Consider the following 16321-nt stretch of genomic DNA (forward strand, 5'->3'; position numbering starts at 1 on the left):
ATTACTTAATCTAACAATTAAAAAAAAAATTACCATTTTTTTTATATATTAAAGAAGCCTATTTAAAAAATACGTTAAACTGTAATTTTAACATCGGTTCAAAATAATTGTCATAATGATAACATATAAAATGCTATGCTAAAATGGTTATTGAAATAAATATGAAAATGCCCAAAATTCGTTTAGCGAATTTTTTATTTAAAATCTAAAAGTTTAAGTAGATCTAAAACTTAAACCAAAAAATTTGCTTAAAATCTAAATTTTATAGATTTTAAACAATGTTTTTGTGAACGGCTTTTCTTGTTGAGCGTTTTAAAGATAAATAAATAATTTGCGCGAAAATATAAAAAAAACATTTCAAATTTTAAGACGTTAAAAAAAAAAAATATTTTGGCTGTTCACAGTAATATACAGCGCGTATACTTTTAAACAAATGTATTAAAAGTACATCGCATATGAGGGAAAATGTGCCGGTTGGAGGGAATTTTGTAATGTAGGGGGAATCTATTGCATATTAGTTTCGCGGTCTTTGTACCTCAGTCATCAGCCGCCTGTTGTGCTGGTCGGGACTGTGTAGAGATTAGTATTACCTACGTGATAAGAAAACCACGTGTTTATTGGTAAGTACTATTTTAATTGCTATTACAATATCACTTCTATCAGTAAGATAAGTACAATAAATCATCAATTAACACCTAACAGCTGTGTAAATGCAAACATTACTTGAAGAAAGTCATAAAGTACTTGGAGTATATTTTTGTTTTACGTAACATGTAACAGTAAATTTTGCTTTTATTATTAGGATACTTTTTTTACGACTTTCAACTAAGTTTGGTAATACCTACCTCAATCGGTTCATGTGTAGTAATAATATCTGTAAGTCTAAGTACTAAATTTGTACAACTAACTAATTTATTCTCTTCCAAACTAAATTTTTTTGTAAATAGCTCAGAAAGCAATATTATGCAGCTCATTTTACTGTGAATATCAATCGCAGCGTGAATTTTGACTCGATTTTATTTATTGATTTTTTTTGTTGTTGTTAGAATATTATTTTTTTAATTTTGTAGACAAATTTTATCATTAATATCATCATTAATTTCTGAAAATCAATTTTCCAGAATTATTCGTATTATTTGCTTATCAAATACAACAATTTTATTTGCAAATCTTTGTTTATAATTAATGAATAAAATGCTGAATTTCATGTATTATGAAAAAATATTTTAATTGTAATATTATAAGAAACTTAAGTTCTATTATTTTTTCACGATACTGGTTTAGTGTAGTAGCTGCAGTTCAGTTAAAAGTTGTGTGTTGTATAAGCACCTGTTGGGATTAATACTGTTTATAGAGATGTGTTACAAATAAGTCAGAATAAATAGAAGTACTTGATGCTACATTATTAAATTTTAATTGAAGATGTTGGAAAGTGCTCGTAGAAAAACGAGATTTATTTTCATATGAAAAATTACTCTTGTTTTGATGGTTACGGGAACGAGATTTTTAAGCCTCAGTAACTGAATATGTACACGCCTAGCTCACTTTCTTAGGAACCGATTATTTTTTCGCTTTTCAAAAATTGTCTTTTTTATTTCGTATTCTCTTGAGATTTTAAATCACCGTCACAAAAAAATTCCGATGATAACAAAATGTTTTGGCTTCAAGTTAAACTGGATACATTGTATTCATCTCCTGATCATGTGCTTTTGCAGATTTTCTTTCCAATTTGATATCGCAACGGCATTTATCTGCTCACATAATAGTTCGATTATTTTTATTACTTCAAACAGAAATAGACCTTATTTTAGTTATGCTTGTTCATTTAACGGGTTTGATTCTAGCGGTGTTTTTTTGGAATATTTTTTATTTTTTGAGGGACAATTATTAATTCGTTCATTGTGATTCCCGTTTTATCATCAAATTAGATCAGAAATTTACAAAGATTTATTTCTTAGCCCTAATGTCTGCTTGGTGAACTAAATATTATTGTAAACTTGTAAATATTCAAATTTTTATTGGCTCGTTAATTCTCATTTTTATTGGCTTAAGTCTAAAACATAAAATGATTTATAACTATTTATTTACAGTTTATTTATCGACATTATCTTTTGTTCTGCCAATCGTTTAGTGTCATAAACGTAGCGGTTTGACAGAAGAACAATTGTCGATAAACGAAAATGGTTTAGCCGTATCTACAAAAAACTTCATATCTTGTCAAGAAGAGCCAAGAAAATGAGAAGTAAAATGATATCCCGTTGAATTTTTAACAAGCAAATTTAATATTAAATTTCAGGATTATGTACATTGCCTGAGTAGTAAGTAGAGTATCTTTTGTTACTAAAGAAAAGTGCTTCGTTCTATTGAATTTTTGCAGTTGTATATCTTAACATAAATCCAAATATTACGTAATAAATAAAAATAATAAGTGGATAACTGAAAACAATTTGAATTAACGTTTTTATTAATATATATATATTGCGGCCACACACACACACTCACACACGCGCGCGCGCACGCGCCAGATGAATTTTCCAGGAGACTTTCCGGTTTTATAGCGCTGTAGTCCTTGACATAGATTATATTATTGAGGTAGTCATTTAGACCAAAAACAGTGCATAGTATAAACAATTTAACTGCTAACAGTAGTTTGATTATTTACTTCAGTTTATATATTTTACAGACGAAATTATATTTGATTTAGGAAACTGAATTTTAATAGTTATCAATAATTTCTGTGGTTTTATCTTTAAAAAGAGAATTTCTTAATTTTTTTATCAGATAAAACAAAGCGGTTTATTATAATGCTATAAGAAAATTTTAATAAAATTGCAGTTAATTTTTCTTTCTAGGAGTACCAAGTGGAAGTTGACTTATTGTTCCGATTCTATAATTTTAAGTCTAAATCATTCTATAATTCTCTAAATCATGCTTAGGGAAGAAAGTACTGCCAAAAACTTTCATCGTAAGCTTACAGCATCACATTAAAAAAAACAAACAAAAAAACAACATTACGCTAGATTAATTCGGTCTAGTCTGAAAAAAAAAATTAATACAACTATAGATGAATAATATAGAGGAACAAACTACAGAGGAACAATTTAACTGTTCCTTTACTAAAATAAATATTTTTAGGTACATTTACAAAATTTTAATTTGTTGTATCGAAAAAAGTTTACACAGGTTTATAAAACCACTTTTGAAATACTGTTTAATAATAAAAAAATATTTTGAGCTCATCCGGTAAATACCATTCTCCTGCATAATTTTTTCTTTACTGCCTATAAATTAGTTTATTGTTAAATTTAATGAATCTATTATAGCTGTTGTTAATGATGTTAATTCCCGATTCAAGGACTGAATCTTCCTGAATCATGCAATTAATTACATTTACTGCTCTGATGAGTTATTCTAATGATTAAACCCTGAAAAACTGTGGTAAAAATGGCAGTATCATAAGAAAAAATGTTCTTAAAAGACACATGATGTTAAAAATGCAATAAAATTCTGTTCTATTATCATTTAGTACCTTCTTTGTTAATTATATTTTATTATTTGGGTGCGTGTGTAGGTTTTTCTATTAATTTAGTCACTTAAGTGTTAAGAAAAGCTGTTTAGCGTCTCACCATTACAAAAATACATTTAAAAGTTAACGGTTAATCAAAACTGATGGCTAAAAGCTCAATGGTGTAAGGCCATTGTGATTCTATTAGACGTTACCGTGTTATTAAAATTTATTGGCTATTACTCTTTAAAAAATTATGGATGAAATAAAAAAAAAAATTAAATAAAAAAAAATAACAAAGAAATAAATGGGTAAGGTGTTAAGCTTAGGGGGGGGGGGATGAGTTGCCTAAGCAAGATACATTACAATTTTGCCTTATATATTTGATAAATATTGAATACTAGGAATAAGAAATTTCTTTTGTATTATATTTATGCAATTACTAAAGTAAACTATTATTTTAAATCTGTTGGATTTATTTCCTGTTACGGTTAACGACTTGATTCCAGGAATAAACGTTTCCCTGAAACTTACCTTATTTGACTTCTAGTCTCTTCATTTTTTAGGTTATCTTTTGGAGATACGGTTAACTAATTTGATTTTATTATCGCTTATTTGAATTGAACCCGAGAGGACCTGAGAGCAGTTGAAGGACAGCATTCTAAATTATGCCGGCTGACCGAACAAGCTAGAGTATTTTTACCTTACCAAATCCAGAAATAGAGAAACACATGTTGTTTGTTCCTGGCATAAATTATATTCGATTCTTGCTTTTTAATTTCTCTTGAAGAATTGATTTTTTAAGTCTTCACGTAACTAAAAAACGAAATTACTTCTTGCCATTAAGATCAGCCACACTCTGCACGAAATATTAGTTTTCTTTTAATTCTTCTGATGAAATTTTGGTAGATGTGTTAATCTCATTTAAACTGCTTTTTACTTTCCTGGCATCATTACTGTGATTCCATGCTATGAGCTATGTTGCAAGAAGGAAAGTATGGTAACCAGTCAAAAAATGGGGAAAATGATTTATTTTGCATTTCTCGACGTTCATGACCCAGGGACCCTAAAAAACAAAAAAAAAAGTGCGGGGGAATAATGTTCATACGGACATATGTTGGCGTGTTTGAAGCTTAATAAATTTCGACTGGATAAACCGATTTTGATCAAATTTTGTACGGAGACTCTTGCATTTCGGGTTATTTATTGGTAAACGTTTGGGGGTCAATATTTCCAGGAAATGGGGTAGATAGTCTTTTGGGGTCAATTTTCTCAAAATTTTGCAAATATAACTTCAATTTATATTAAGCTCAGCACAATACTGCATGCTTATCTTACCATTCGTAAAAAAGTGTTGCCCCAAAATTGCCCTTTCCCAAAAAATCGTAAAACGCTATCTTTTTTTATTGCATAACTTTTAACAGAATTTTTTTTCTTCCTACGCTTAGGAATGATGCAAATGATCCCAAAAAATACTTTAGGAGCAATATTGGAGGCGGGGAAGCCGATCAAAGTTTAAGAATATAGATGTTTTGAATTTTTAAAACATATTTTGGTTCATTTTCATGTGTTCTTATTTTTTTATTTATATAAGAATAAAGAACAGTGCCAGGAAAGTATTAAAACTTTGTTGTCAGCTTTTTAATTTGTCCTTTTGTTTCAGTCGCTGAACTAAATGCAGTGTATTGGCGTTCAGAATTTCTATGAACGTTCTCTCATGTTTTCTATTTCCCTCTTATAACCACTCTATTATCCTTGTGAATGCCAACCCCTTCAAAACAAAACCATAAACTACTTTTGTCTGTACTTGAAAAATCATTTATTTATTTTAATTAAAATTATTTTTTTTGGATGATTAATTCACCAATCATGTAAGCCCAGAACTTATGCTCAGTTAATCCAATCATCTAAAAATTTTCCACAATAATAATTGGAATTCTTTCAGTATTAATTTTAAAATTAATTAAACTGATTAGTTTCCACATTATTTCGGCTCGACCTTTTGTATCAGTTTATAAATCAAGGTTTTTTTAAATTACATTTCTTACCCGATTTTAACTCCCCGATTTTTCCCCTGGAAACTTTATTATCAAAGGTGATTGTCATTTCTTCTTGTTCAACAAGGAGAATTATATTCTTTGGTGGTAATATTGACATTTTTGTTTAATTTTCAAATCCGTCCAAGGAATGTCTCTTCGTGTCACTGATTTGGCCAGAATTTGTTTCCTGTATTATGTAATTATGCTTTTATTTATTTCTTTATAAAATATCCGTTGCATTAAAGCAAACTCTGCAAAGAATTTGACATAGATAACAAAAAGGAAAATGAGGAAGTAAAAAAATAATTTTATTCTGCTGCTATGATGCAAAATGCTAATTTTTTTTTTATTACTAAATATTGGTAATAAAAACATTTTATTGTCTATTTTCCTTATTAAATATGAAAAAATAATATTATTCGAGCTACCGATTGCACGCACTGTCAAACTTCATATTAAGAATTTAAGATTCCAAATAAAAAGGGATGTTTTCGTTTTGACTGATAGAAAATGCTGCCTATTAATAGAAAAGAGTCTTTTCTTCTATTATTACCTTGAAATGTATCTAACTAATTAACAATAAAGAATAAAATAACTGAAAAAATGAAATATCAGAGATGTGTTGGGAACTGAAAGCAAGGTCATTTAATTTAAAAGCAAGGAGCTGACTCCCGCACGAATTTGTCGACTATTAGCTGCACAGAAAAAATCGTTGCAGATTAACTTCAGTTTCATTTGTTTTTTGAAATATTTCGTGAACAAATTTCTATTAAAGTTAAGCTAAAATTTAAGTGATTTTTAATATGGTGATAGGTTTTTGAGCGTTTTATCTTGTCAAGTACATTTCCAGTAACCGTTTATAATAGTTAAATTTCTGCTCATAGTAATAGTTTTAAATGTTAAATATTAGGTATAGCAAAGTCGCCAGAGAGAATTAGAACTAATATAAAAGTGTCTGACAGAAAATTTGCTTGTCTTTAGCGTATACATAAAAAAAAAGTAATAAAAAATTGATAGCTGATCCAGCAGAAAAATATTTTTAGAATATCTCCTCATTTCAAAATATTAACAAGAAATAAAGAAAGAAGATTAAATATATGATTTTATGGCATTAATTTTTTTTGTATACTTTTCATTGATATGCAGAAAAAGATAGAAATTTAATTTTAGAACCTATTTTAGCAAGATTCGAGTGTTAATATATTTTCGGGTTGGGATAAAGGAACTACATTTTTCATGTTTAACTTTTTTTCTCTATATTAATGTTTTATCGTAGTTGAAAAAAACGATTTTGAAAATTATGCATCTCAAAAATATTTATCTATCTTTTTTTTCGCAGTACAATATTGACGGAGTCGCATACAACTTTCATTGTTTTTTGTACAAAAGCCGCTATACATAAGCTAAAAAACATTCTTAAAGGACTTTTTAGGCTTTCCCTATTTAAATTCTGTCTCCTGTTAAATTGTTAAATTTTGATTCATCTAACAATTCCTATTTAACGTATTTGCAAAGATATTCCCAAACGTTTTATTTTTAGTTGTGACAAGAATTTTTTCACAAGTAAATATTCTATTCAAGTAAAATATTCTGCAATTTACTTTGGATATAATACCTTAATTGCTTGCAAGTATTTAGTCAAAATACATTTTCTAAGATCAAAATTCTGCTGGATTTCGCTAATGCTGTACTATATATTTTCTTATTTTTTAAGGGATTAAAATAATAGTGTAGACAAAGAATTAATATTGATTAAATTGTAAAACTATAAATAGCTTTTAAATAGAGGGTTGATATGGATCGCTTAGAAATAAGCTGACCAGTTATTAACGTAAAATTCACTATGAAAAGAAGTAGATTAAAGCGAAGCTGAAATCGTAAGTACATCAAAATTTACGCCGGGTATTAACTGATACTTCTATGATACATAATTAAATATTACTGAAAAAAAAAATCACGAATAGAAACTAAATGATCATGATAATTCTTTACCATAGACCACTGAAGAATTAATCCGATAGTAGCAGGCAGGAATATAAGAAAAAACTCGAGCAGCAGTTTTTTTCTGATGATTTGATTTTGAATTAATTTTTACAAACACTTAATCATAAATCTTTACTATCCGAATTAACTTTATTCTCAGCGATATACTCTTTCATACACTCTTAATTACATAATTTGTTAAAATTATTTAATAAAAGATAGAATATAGAAAATTTCCTGTCTATAATTTTTTTCGTTTCACTTCTGAAAAATCATTAAAATTTGCAAAAAGAACCATTAAAAGGCGGCGTTCAGGTGAGTGTCCCGTTCATAAAAAATTGTTTAGATTCACTGACACTATCCTTGTTGACAACCACGTAAGAGTAATAATAATTAACAACCAGAGAGTCGAAGGATGTTTGTTAATGTGATTATACAGCGGATACTGTCTTGACTTGGCTAGAACTGACCCGATTGAAACGAACGTGAGCGGGCATACCACACGCATTCCAAACCAGACTTGAGTTTACTTAGTAAGACCTTGCAAAAAAAGTACGTCCATGTCATTCTCGCTTTCAGGTTTATCTTCTGAATTACCAGATTATGAATTTGAATTTTTGGTCCCAACTGCTGCAATGACAAAAAAAATGGTGCAAACGAATGTATGCAAAGGGAAGAGAATAATTTTAAAACCAATCGGCAACGAGAGACATCTTGACGGGAACCGTCTCGGTTTCATCTCTCAAGACAAGTTCGGTGTGGAAATGAGTAGTCGTCCTCATTAAAAAACTGAGCGACTGCATTTCTAAAAAAACTCCAGTCTAGCTAGTCAATTCAATTAAGACCCAATGTAATCTCACTTTAATCCCTGAGAATTTCTTACCCTTTTTCAGGAAAGTAGCATACTAATGTCAGATCTTCTGCAATAATTACGATTGTAGCTCTTTATATAAATGCAAAGTAAAAAAAGCCAAATTAAAATCCTGAAATAACCCATCTTTACAAATCATAATTTATCAATTTAGTATCTGAGCTACTCAATAAAGTATCCAAATTTTTTTCGCGAAATACTTATACTGGAAGTAAGTGAGATTTATAATTTTATATATATATATGACAATAAAAAAGTAATAAAATAAAAATAAATTAATTGATTCTTTTTTGGTATAATTTTAAGAGAGATGAATTTGTTATAATTACGTTTTTCTATATTTGAATTCCCTTCATGCACACACTTAATATTCCATAAACCATACTATTTTGTATTCTTAAGGAGTTGGATTTGTTTCATTATTATCCAAATCTGATTACTGTGTTCATATTCAAAGTGTAAATAAATTAATACCGCAAGCTTTGTATAACATTTGAACCGATTGACCTCGGGTGTCGTTTTTAAAACGTTTGAGAATCTTGCATAATACAACTAACTGATTTGAATTGAATGTGGAGCGGGTTATTTTCTACTGATACTAATATTGACAGCTTTGTTAGACTGTAAAGAAAAAAAAATCTTCTCAAAAATAAATACTGCAGTATGTAAATATTTTTAGTGAATTAAAAAAAAAATCTATTTCTCCATACAGTCATTAATCAAAATATTTCATAATTTAGACATTTAAAAAGATTTTTTGCATTGTTTGATTTTTACTTATAATTTTAATTATTTATATTCCAGTTCTGTAAAACAGATAAGTAGTTTTAGTACGGCAAACTTGAATAAAAGTACTTTCAGTAGGTATGTTCGTGAATGACTTCTTACCTTTGACGATTGTTACTAAATATTTAAATATATCCTTGATTTAAAAGGTAAACTTTTCGAATGCTCAGAAGAGAAGTTAAAAAAATTCCGTTTCCAAAGATTTTCCTGGTATTTTCCAGCTATGAAAATGATTAATTCAGAAAAAGTTTCTTAGTTATACTATTTACGGCTAGCTTAGTGAATGGATTACTCGTTTGAAAACGTTCTGATATTTATTATCGTAGTAGTAACATCAGGAGAGCATGTGCACTATTGAGTTTCTTTCTTTTTTCTTTTTTTTCCTGTTTAGCCTCCAGGAATTACGTTCAGGTATTACTTCAGAGGATGAATGAGGATGATATGTATGAGTATAAATGAAGTGTAGTTTTGCACAGTCTCAGTTCGGCCATTCCTGAGATGTATGGTTAATTAAAACTCAACTACCAAAGAACACCGGTATCCTCGATCTAGTATTCAAATCCGTATAAAAGTAACTGTCTTTACTAGGACTTGAACACTAGAACTTTCGACTTCCAAATAAGCTGATTTGGGAAGACGCGTTCACCACTAGACCAACCAGGTGGGTGCACGTATTGGATTGGCTCAACATGTGGTAGTACCGATGGGAAAGCGCGTGAAGAATTAGTTTATAGAGGTTACGTTACACTGAGAATTGTTGCCGACCGTCTAATGTCTTAATTTTACTGGTTCCTACCATTATTGGAGACTTTCACGTATATATCATACGGGGTAAGGTGCTCAGTTTCTTTTCCCCCTTCAAACCGTACAGATTAATGATTGGTTTATAAGAAAGGCTGGTAGCAATACATCATTCATGTAGCTCGAGCATTTTCTGAATTATAATCATTATTCAGTCCAAGCCCGATCGTACGTTTTAATTATATCAGAATATTGCAGAAATAAAGAAGATGCAAATTTATTGCTAATTATTTTAGTTATAAAATCGATTTCAATAATTTCAAAAAAGCTGTATCAATGAAAGAAATGTTGAAACTTGAATTTTTAGAGGATAAATTAAATAAATTAATAAATGAAAACAAGTATGTGATTGGCTTATTTATTATCACTCTAAACGTTTATTTTTCCAATATTGAGGCAGTTTTCTTACATAAATACGGTGGAGAGTTGAGCGGGTTATATTGAAAAGGTTTTATTAGACAGATGTCAGCAAATATAATCAGAAGAAATTTGAACAATTTTTTAATATAAGACTAAGTAAAGTCTTAAGTCGTTTATAATTAAGTAGTTACAAACGTAATTAAATACATATTATCAGAATAATGAGGTAATGCGGAATGCTACATGAAACGGTTCGTGAGAATAGCGTAGTAATTTGTGAAAAATGTTTAAATGTATAGACATTACATTTTTATTATAAAAGTTGTTTGTTTGTAGACGAACAGTGAAGTTACAAAGTACATATAATTTCCATGTGAAAAACATATTGTTATAAGCGGATAATTAAATATCATATTCGAGATTCTAAGTTTTTGTTAGATTGTGATTGCCTTGTGATAAAGAAAAGTCTGATTGATACGTATAAATGATTAATTATCAACATAGAGTACTGAAAAAAGCAAATGGGAGAAAGATGCCAGGTATTCTTATTTAAAAAAGTTTTTGATAGGTCGAAATAATACTGTTCCAATTAATTAGTTCGGTGAAATATGTTTTCTTCTTGAAGGTATCAGCGGCGAAGTTTCCTTAGTCGATTGCTTGCATTTTTAAGAACAAAATTGTCAAGATATTAGTTTTTCTTATTTAGGAGTAATTTAAAATTATTTTATGCTGTATGTTTATACTTAAACGTTAATGTGTACAAGGTAAAGTTTCAAATTAAATTGTGGGTTTCTTCGAAAGTTAAATAAAAACTAGTTTTACTGGGTATATTCATTTACATCCAACGAAGTTTATATTATTTAGTTGCGATGTTTTCTTAACGTAAATTATTTGTTATTAAATTAGTTTCTGGTATGAAAAATAATTATGAATTAGTGTTTACAAATTCAACATGATTATGAATGTATTTGGAATTCCATTGGTTAGCTTAAAAACCGGTTAATTTTCATTATTTTCTAGCTTTATACACGGCTTCCGCTGTTACATCTAGTCAGTGGAAAATTTTCTTAAAATCTAAATATGCAGTAAAAAATATACAATAATTTTTATTTAATTTCTCTTCTGAAAGTAAAAGAAAATAATTTTATCAATGTTTATTGTTCAATTGTATTCAAGAAATTATTACCGTAACAAAAGTATATCAGCATAGTGTATGTGATGCAATTTCTAAGAAATTTAATTGGTATATCTATTTTTTCATTTCTATGTTATTAAGAATTAGCGTTAAGAATGCTATCCGACTATTTATTTATTCTTTATATAATCGAAGGAGGATTGAAAATTAAATTTTATATAAAATTAAATCGTGGAGTAGTTTATTGTGACCACCTCTTTATTCAAACAGTTGTTTGTTTGTAATAATAATGAATTCACCTCTTTTCTTGTCTTTTCAATAGAGTTGTTTGCAGATAATGATAATTATTACGGGTAAGATTTACCCGTAACTCGCTGAACTCATTTACCTTAACTCGCTTAACTTCAACCTTTTTCGGTGATGTAACATTTTCCTAGAGCTTTTAATATCCTAGTAAAGTAACTGCCTTTACTATGATCTTTGGTGGTTGGATTTTAATTAACCACACGTCTCAGGAATGGTCGACCTAAGACTGTACAAGACTACACTTATTTATATTCATACATATCATCCTCATTCATCCTCTGAAGTAATACCTTATGGTGTTTTCGGGGCTAAATAGAAAAAAGAGAGAACTTTTAACATAATTATTCTCAAAAAAAAATTTTTTAATAAACTAATGTCTAATAAAAGGTCAAAAGTTTTTTAATAATTCAATTACAAAAAAGTACTCTGTTATTATAAACTTTTCATTCCCCTATCTGCTTTTTTCATCTTGTAATTTATTAGCGAAAGTTTTGCATTATTCTCTTCGCAATTCTCTTTTCGAATAAGTATTAATACATTGCCCTTATTCTTTCACGTTTCCTGTAGTAGACGGTTTTAACGACAGACGAAATATAAATTTTGTCTTCACTACAATAGATTGAAAATCCAATGCAAAATAAAATCATATTAACTTACCTTTTATTCGTAGAAGGGGATTATGTTTAATTTGTTTAAAGTTCATGTTATTTCAATCTTTCTTAAGAATTATAGAGAGAGGAAGAGAAGAGAGTAAAGCGGGTTGGGGCTATAGATGAGTAGTATTTTTTGAGATGTAACTAATCTTCTTGTGAACAGATATTGCAAGCTATTTTTTTTCATTTCATTTGCTTGGTTCTTAAAAGAATGTCCGAGACTTGGATTTGTACTACTAAGGAATTTTCTATATGAGTTATTAAACCTATGACGTAATGTTATTTAGATGATGAATGTTCTTCATGAGGAAATTAGTCTTTAGCTGAATTAGATGGTCGCAATTCATCAAAAATTATCTTATAAATATTATTATTAATTAATTCGTCCTTAGTTATATACGTTATAAATGGATATCCTCGGTCGAAATAATAAAAACATTTAAAATATCATAAAACGTGAACAAGTGTTCATAAGATAATAAAAATATTGTATCTATATAATAATTATATAAATAAATTTAAAAAAAACTATATATATATATATATAAGCTTTTGATCATGGAATCGTTGATAAAATAACTATTACACATAATTTTAAGAATAGCTTACCAAAATTGCATTTGACTTCCTCAAGCGCTTTAATGCTAACCTGCCATCTTCAGGAGAAATTTATAATTAAATATATAAAATCATGCATCAAAAATCTTAATTAGAATTCTATACAGAAGAATTGAGAGGAGAGTGGAAGAAGTCCACTCCTGAAACCAATTTGGTTTCAGGAAAAGTATAGGGACAAGGGAAGCAATTTTAGGCCTCAGATTAATAGTAGAAGGAAGATTAAAGAAAAACAAACCAACATACTTGGCGTTTATAGACCTAGAAAAGGCATTCCATAACGTAGACTGGGATAAAATGTTCAGCATTTAAAAAAAAATAGGGTTCAAATACAGAGATAGAAGAACAATTGCTAACATGTACAGGAACCAAACAGCAACAGTAACAATTGAAGAACATAAGAAAGAAGCCGTAATAAGAAAGGGAGTCCGACAAGGATGTTCCCTATCTCTGTTACTTTTTAATCTTTACTTGGAACTAGCAGTTAATGATGTTAAAGAACAATTTAGATTCGGAGTAACAGTACAAGGTGAAAAGATAAAGATGCTACGATTTGCTGATGATATAGTAATTCTAGCCGAGAGTAAAAAGGATTTAGAAGAAACAATGAACGGCATAGATGAAGTCCTACGCAAGAACTATCGCATGAAAATAAACAAGAACAAAACGTAAGTAATGAAATGTAGTAGAAATAACAAAGATGGACCACTGAATGTGAAAATAGGAGAAAAGATTATGGAGGTAGAAGAATTTTGTTATTTGGGAAGTAGAATTAAGATGGACGAAGCAGGAGCGATATAAAATGCCGAATAGCACAAGCGAAACGAGCCTTCAGTAAGAAATATAATTTGTTTACATAAAAAATTAATTTAAATGTCAGGAAAAAATTTTTGAAAGTATATGTTTGGAGTGTCGCTTTATATGGAAGTGAAGCTTGGACAATCGGAGTATCTGAGAAGAAAAGATTAGAAGCTTTTGAAATGTGGTGCTATAGGAGAGTGTTAAAAATCAGATGGGTGGATAAAGTGACAAATGAAGAGGTATTGCGCCAAATAGATGAATAAAGAAGCATTTGGAAAAGTATAGTTAAAAGAAGAGACAGACTTATAGGCTACATACTAAGGCATCCTGGAATAGTCGCTTTAATATTGGAAGGACAGGTAGAAGGAAAAAATTGTGTAGGCAGGCCACATTTGGAATATGTAAAGCAAATTGTTAGGGATGTAGGATGTAGGGCGTATACTGAAATACAATGCCTAGCACTAGATAGGGAATCTTGGAGAGCTGCATAAAACCAGTCAAATGTCTGAAGACAAAAAAATAAAAATAAGATAAAATTCACATAATAAAATTAAATAGAAGTATTGCAATTGTTATTTCACATTTTTATATACTTTAATTGTAAATTATACATTCCTCCTGAAGATGGCAGAGTAGCCGAAAGCGTTTGAGGAAGTCAAATGGAATTTTGATAAGTTGTTCTTAAAATTATGTGTAATATATAAATATATGTATATTTATTATAAATATATATATATATATATAATGCGTAACATTTGAAAAAAAAAAATTTTCTACGCCAGAGTAGGCATTTCTACCATTTTATTCCTCGCAACTCAATATACAGCCGCCATATTATCGTGTCTCTTGTCATTTACCGTAGGTAAAGTTGTTGCCGGAGATAAAAATATGTGATCGGCTGTCATTTCTTCTTCGTTGCATAGGACGTACTGTAAAATCTCAGCTACTCCTATTCTATTTAGATGGTGTCGCAAATAATTGTGTCCAGTGGCTAATCTAAAACATGCCACTGCTACCGCTCTAGATAAAGTCAGTAGAGGTCGTTTTTTAGGATCGAGCCTTGACGCTCAGCGTTTGTCACCACAATCTCTAAAATTCGCTGCTCTTGCTCTCTCCATGATAGCACTGCAGACCATTCGTTTCGCACTATGCAATGAAATAGGCAGGATGGGCTGTGGTCGGCATGCACCCACCCGCGCAAGGCGATTCGCTTGTTCATTTCAATAGATACTGCAACGGGCCGGAATCCACTGTATCACTAGCCCATCTACGGTTTTACTGAGGGTAACGATGTTTTTTCGGCACGCGAGGATTCCATAAGTAGACGGGGTTGACTAGAGGCAATCGCAAGCAGTGCTGCCTTCAAATCCGACAGCAGCACTACCTTTTTTCTGGCAGCATTCGTCATTTTTTCCAAGTCCAGAATAATAGCAGCAACCTCTCCGTCAACATTTGTGGCATTCTTCCCAACAGATTGTTGAAACAGGTTATACACACCTGCGCCTGCATCAGTATTTTCTCCAGTAGCTGACCCATCTGTGTATATTTGAATCCATTCTGGCTCAGGATAGCGTTCAGCTATAGTGGCCAATTCCACCGCCTTTTGTTCTTCCACAGGAGCCAAGGATTTTTCGATGGGGCATTATTAAGCCCAAAGCAACCGTAAACAGACACGTCCAAAAGCCATGTTTAGATAGGTCTGGCAAAGGCTCTTAATTCAAAGTTCAGGCCTAGGTTTGAGCTGATAGATTTTGTCACATGGCTAAATGTCACTTCTGTTTTTAGCCTCTGGGTTGTATCCCTACTGTTTGCTCAGTAGTCACTACCGTTTCTAAGAACACGCTTATAAAGGAGGACGGCATTCCTTTCTCGTCTGTCTTTTAGGGACTCAAGTTCTGCCTGCAACTGCATGGCTAATATCAGGGTTGAACTTATTTACTTATGTTAACTTAATTTTTTAAGCCTTTGCGTTAAGGCTTTTTTAAGCCTTTATCTAAATTAGCCTTTGCATTTGAAACTACAGTGTAATAATAAACGATTCACATAATATAGATTTTTTTTTTTTTACTACTTTAAGATTTACTAGGAAACCGAAAATACTTTCATACAGAAGTTAATAAATTAAACAGTAATAGGAAAAATTGTAAATAAAATCTTCATTAAAATGAAATAGCGTTTATTAACTTAAATCTTTAATGAGATTTTTAATTAATTATTAACATTATCATAAATATATAGTTTGAAATGGCAAATGGAATAATAGTAATTATTGGTATATAATTAAGTACAATTCTTGATAACTTATGTTATTACTGTTTTATTGGCTTTATTAAAAATGATTGATGCTATCTTCTTAATTCCTTCATTAGGAAATCAAATACGTCTATAAATTATTAAATTCATTGTCTTATCAGCGTTGATATTACATCCTAATGGGGGCTCGAGAAATGGGTGTGTTATTACTAT

The 16321-nt window shown here is 29.9% G+C and overlaps 1 protein-coding gene across 1 annotated transcript in view; it reads left to right on the plus strand.

Moving 5' to 3' along the window:
- The first annotated feature begins 531 nt into the window (after positions 1 to 531).
- Positions 532 to 16321, plus strand: part of LOC142330671 (sialin) — a 162683-nt gene continuing 146893 nt past the window's right edge. Inside the window, exon 1 of the mRNA XM_075376118.1 lies at positions 532 to 620. The gene's annotated coding sequence lies outside the window, so the exon portion shown is untranslated. The remainder of the gene's footprint in view (positions 621 to 16321) is intronic.

The sequence above is a fragment of the Lycorma delicatula genome, chromosome 1, assembly GCF_047948215.1.
Source record: "Lycorma delicatula isolate Av1 chromosome 1, ASM4794821v1, whole genome shotgun sequence".
Lineage (NCBI taxonomy): Eukaryota > Metazoa > Arthropoda > Insecta > Hemiptera > Fulgoridae > Lycorma > Lycorma delicatula.